Source organism: Helianthus annuus, chromosome 13 (assembly GCF_002127325.2).
Source record: "Helianthus annuus cultivar XRQ/B chromosome 13, HanXRQr2.0-SUNRISE, whole genome shotgun sequence".
NCBI classification, from domain to species: domain Eukaryota; kingdom Viridiplantae; phylum Streptophyta; class Magnoliopsida; order Asterales; family Asteraceae; genus Helianthus; species Helianthus annuus.
Genome location: NC_035445.2, coordinates 68,400,118 through 68,405,754, shown reverse-complemented (window position 1 = coordinate 68,405,754; position 5,637 = coordinate 68,400,118). Strand labels below are relative to the sequence as shown.

Here is a 5,637-nt window from a genome sequence, read left to right as displayed (position 1 = left end):
AAATTCTATACCGGTTTACGTTTTGTTTGACACCGGAGCTACCATGTCGTTTATCTCTAGTGAACTTGTTCAACGTCCATCCTTTAAGATTGAACGAATGTCGATGCCCTTAGAAGTAGAGATAGCAGATAGCAAAAGTTTCTTGTTGCACGAAATATGTAAAAATTGTAAATTGACCATTGAGGATGAGGAGTTTGCTATTGATCTTATCCCCATGATCTTGGGGGAATTCAAAGTAATAGTGGGTATGGATTGGATGTCTCAAAACCACGCGGAGATAAATTGTGAAACCAAAACCATACATCTCCGAGCCCCAAGTGGAAGACGATTAAATGTACAAGGCGAAAGAAAGATAGAAGCGAAGCTATGTACTCTCGTTCAAGCCACTAAGTACGTGCTCAATGGGAGTAGAGCATACTTAGCTTACGTAGTAAATACTCAACAAAGCTTCCCAAAGCTTGAAGATGTTGAAGTTGTGAACGAATTTCCGGATGTATTCCCGGAGGAATTGCCGGGACTCCCTCCCGAGCGAGAAGTGGAGTTCAATATCGAATTGAATCCGGATGCGAAACCAGTCGCGAAGGCTCCCTATAGATTAGCTCCCACGGAAATGCGGGAATTAATGACACAAATACAAGACCTCCTAGACAAAGGCTTTATACGCCCAAGTGTGTCGCCTTGGGGAGCGCCCGTCTTATTTGTTAAGAAGAAAGACGGGTCGATGCGCATGTGCATCGACTATAGGGAGTTAAATAAGCTAACCATAAAGAACCGCTACCCTTTACCTAGAATTGACGACCTTTTCGATCAGTTACAAGGGGCGAGTTGGTTCTCCAAGATAGATCTGCGATCGGGGTACCATCAGGTTAGAGTACGAGGAGAAGACATTCCAAAGACCGCATTTAGAACCCGTTACGGACATTATGAATTTTTAGTTATGTCCTTCGGGTTAACAAAGGCGCCGGCGGCATTTATGGACCTTATGAACCGTGTATGCCGACCCATGTTGGATAGATCGGTAATTGTATTCATAGATGACATTTTGGTTTATTCACGAAGCAAGGACGAACATGCGGTACATTTGCGTGAAGTACTTGAAACTCTCCGTAAGGAGAAGCTCTACGCAAAATTTTCAAAGTGTGCCTTTTGGCTTAGGGAGGTACAGTTTCTGGGGCACGTGATAAATGCGGAGGGTGTTATGGTTGATCCTTCAAAGATCGATGCTGTAATGAAGTGGGTTCCTCCGAAAAATCCAACAGAGATAAGAAGTTTTCTGGGTCTTGCTGGATACTACCGAAGGTTCATACAAGATTTTTCCAAGATAGCCTTACCCTTAACAAAATTGACAAGAAAGAAAGAGAAGTTTGTATGGGAAAAAGAACAGGAGGAGGCTTTTCGAATATTGAAAGAAAAACTATCAAGTCCCCCGATCCTAACGTTACCAGACGGAACCGAAGACCTGGTGGTCTATTCAGACGCTTCACATCAGGGATTGGGTTGTGTTCTAATGCAAAAAGGGAGAGTTATCGCTTATGCTTCGCGACAATTGAAGCCTCATGAGGTGAACTACCCCACACACGACTTGGAATTAGCGGCGGTAGTGTTTGCATTAAAAATTTGGAGGCATTATCTATATGGGGCAAAATGCACCATTTACTCGGACCACAAAAGCCTTAAATATTTCTTTGAACAAAGAGACCTAAATATGAGGCAGCGGAGGTGGTTGGAACTTATCAAAGATTATGATTGTGATATCCTCTACCATCCGGGGAGGGCAAATGTAGTAGCCGATGCATTAAGCCGTAAAGAGTATCCACCTCCCATAAAAGTGAAATCCATGAAGATGGTAGTTACGCCACGATTACTCGAGGCAATACGCGAATCCCAGATAAAGTCGCTCGGAGCGGAAGACCTGAAGAGGGAACGACTAAAAGGTGTGATCAATAATCTAGAAGAAAATTCGACCGGGCTTAAGACGCGGTTCGGCCGAATTTGGATTCCGCGATTCTGTGAAGTCAAAGCTGCCTTGCTCGACGAGGCACATAAGTCTCGATATTCGGTCCATCCCGGGGCTACAAAGATGTATCGGGATTTGAAAGCCAATTATTGGTGGCCGGGAATGAAGCGTGACATAGTTAAATACGTCGCGAAATGCTTAACATGCTCCCAAGTGAAAGTAGAACATCAAAAGCCGTATGGGAAATTACAACCTTTGGAGATACCGGTATGGAAGTGGGAGGAACTAACGATGGATTTGATAACCAAACTTCCTAAAACAAAGAAAGGGCACGATACAATATGGGTAATCGTAGACCGACTTACAAAAAGCGCTCACTTTTTACCCATCAAAGAAGCTTACTCTTCCGAGAAAATGGCAGAAATTTATATGAACGAGATCATATCCCGTCATGGAGTGCCCGTGTCGATTGTCTCGGATCGGGACACTAGATTTACTTCTCGTTACTGGCGGAAGTTTCACGAGAGTGTGGGTACGAAGCTGCACATAAGTACCGCCTACCACCCTCAAACTGACGGCCAGTCAGAAAGAACCATTCAAACGCTCGTTGATATGTTGAGGGCGTGTGCCTTAGATTTTGGAGGAAGTTGGGACGACCAATTGCCCCTGGTCGAGTTTTCTTATAATAACAGTTACCATAGTGGTATTCAAATGGCACCTTACGAACTATTATACGGGAGAAAATGTAGGACTCCCGTATGTTGGGGCGAAGTGGGACAAAGGGAGCTTGCACCAAGTGATTTAATAGCAATAACGAATGAAAAGATCGAAATGGTTAGAACAAGGTTGAAAGCAGCCCAAGATCGGCAAAAAGCTTATGCAGACAAGAGAAGGCGTCCTATCGAGTTCCAAGTTGGAGATTTTGTCTTGCTAAAGGTGTCCCCATGGAAGGGTATAATCCGTTTTCGCAAACGGGGAAAGCTAGGTCCTCGTTACATCGGGCCGTTCAAAATCTTAGCTCGGGTTGGAAGGGTTGCGTATCGACTAGAACTACCGCCTGCTCTAGACGGGATTCACCACACCTTCCACGTATCACAATTGAGGAAGTGCCTTGCGGATGAGACAGCACTAGTACCTCTTGATGATATTGAGTTGGACGAAGGGTTAAATTATGTCGAAAGGCCCATAGCCATTAAGGATTTCAAGGTGAAGAATCTCCGCAACAAAGCTGTTAGACTAGTGTTGGTACAATGGCAGCACCGGAAGGGTTCGGATCTTACGTGGGAAGCAGAAGACGAGATGAGGAGGCACTATCCTTTTCTTTTCGGTATGTCAATATTTAAATTATGATCAGGTTTCGGGGACGAAACCTCCTTTAAGGGGGGTAGACTTGTAACACCCCAAAATGGCAAATGATAAATAGAGGAATTAACTTGGTTAATGAAAGTCATGGTATAGAGATAACTAGTTAAATAAAAATGCTTAAGTAAAATACACTCTCTAAGTGGGAGGGCTAGTTGTGTAATTAGTGAATAAATGGGTTAATTAAGAAATAATTAAAAACAAAAACACAAACACTGGTGTGTGTGTGTGTGTTCGTACGATCCAGGGGAGGAAGAAAAGGGGAGCCAAACCCTAGCTACTAGAAATCAAGCGAATTGAGTCACAATTTGTGTGAAATTCCTATGCATGAGCCCTAAAAATCAAGCATCTAACCTTGGCTAGTAAAGAGGTGAGTTTTAATCTTGAAAGTTATGAATTGTAGAAAGATGGGTTCAACCAAATCTCGAATTCTTGTATCAAAAAGGAGAAATCTTAGTTAGAATTTCTCTCTAGAACAAGAATCATGTTGATTTCTGGCTTATAGGAAGTATATTGGTTAAACCCCATTTGTTGAAGTTGAATTAAGACTAGTAGGATCATAGTGTTAAGAATCCTTGTTATCTTGATGTATGATTTTGATTTTAGTACTAGAATGATAATTAGATTGATGTAGAATAAAATAACTATGTGGAATTGAATGAATGAGATTGTTGTGTGATCATAAACTCATGGAACATGCTTTATAGACTTGTACCTTGTACCATATCCATAATGCCTACCATGTGTTCGATAAAATGCCTAAATGAGGAATGTATGTGTATTTTGGAAAAATGGTAGAATGAAGCAATAAACTAAATAAAGGAATGAATGTCGTGATGTAGGCATAAAGGAAGAAGGTACAAGCACCAAGAAACCGGAAGGCGCGCAAGATCGAGGTATGTTTCGTTTTATATGAATCTTTATTATATTTCCCAATTATATTAAATTTAATGTAAAGCTATCCTTGTATAATGAATGTGACAATGTAGTAAGTAAGCGAGAAATCCCTTGTGGATTTGGGTATGTTAACGAAAGTAATGTTGAGTTATGCTAAACCCAATTTCACGGGTTGAATGTGTATGCTTTGCTCTCTACGAGAGTGTCTATGCTAAACCCAATTCTATGGGTCGAACGGTATGCTTAACTCTCTACGAGAGTGTTTATGCTAAACCCAATTAAACGGGTCGAATGTGTATGTCAAACTCTCTACGAAAGTGGTTATGCCTAACCCAATTATTGGGTTGTTGTATGCTTAAGAATAAGAAGGTTTTATATGGAAAGAGCTAAAACGTAAGGTTATGATTTTCTATGGCGATCACTAATTTTTTTTAAATTTGAATGTTTATGTAGGTAAAGCACCTCTATAGGCGATTTGGAGACATGGAGCGAGCACATGTTCAAGCCTCATTAAACTAAGCGCTTCCGCAAGTTTACATGCATGCTTTTGGGTCTATGTTTTTGTTACTTGTTTAACCTTGTTAGAAGTTTTAGATTTGAAAACTTGTTGTTTTGTTTGGGATGGTCTAGTGTAAAAAGGGTTTTATGTGAACATTGTCTATTATGTCAAAACAGGGGTGACGTCCGTTTTACGAACGGGTCATGCCCAATTTTTGTAAATTTTTATTATGTGTTAAGTTGGCACTTTAATTGTCCGAAAAACCATCCTTTTGTGAGTAATCTAACTTTATTGAAAAACGGATGTAACATACGGAATCCACCGCGTACGAGCAAATCGAATTTCTTGAATTTTATCTTAATTATTTAAGATAGTTCTAAAAATGTTATCAATATAATTCTCATAAACATACAATCACATATCTTATAGCTTTATCTTTCAATCGTGCTTTTGCTCGATTTGAATTCCCGACACTTCGCTTGTGGTGTCAACATTTGCCACTTGGTCATGTGGATTTATAAAGTATAATTATTCTACGCTAATTCTCATAATGAAGAGCGTATTAATCAAATTCTTAATTTGAATTTTGACCTTAACCGGTCTCGCTAACTCGACTTATTAGTCCAGTTACTTTATATCCATAGCTCGGGCTACAATGTGATTATACTTCACATTACTTTTCTTGACCGTGATCGCGTCTCGTCTTGTTTAAGTTGATATAACTTTTCATTATCGAAAATATTTCTTTTCTTTTTTTATTGATGACTCCCAAGGTCATTGTGGTCCCGTAGACCTTTACACTGTTTATATCCCATAGGTTATAATGATCCCGTAGATCATTCTTTCCATGTTTGAAAATCATTTGTTTTCATATTTAAAATCCATTAAGTTTGACTGTAATCTGTATCTACAATCGTTTTCT

At 40.1% G+C, this 5,637-nt stretch overlaps 1 long non-coding RNA gene across 1 annotated transcript; it reads left to right on the top strand.

Moving 5' to 3' along the window:
* Window positions 1-3,613: 3,613 nt before the first annotated feature.
* LOC110902765 lies at window positions 3,614-4,953 on the top strand. Its single transcript, XR_002571404.2, has 3 exons — window positions 3,614-3,689; window positions 4,162-4,215; window positions 4,670-4,953. It is a non-coding gene; the product is annotated as an uncharacterized LOC110902765 (long non-coding RNA).
* The last annotated feature ends 684 nt before the right edge of the window (window positions 4,954-5,637 follow it).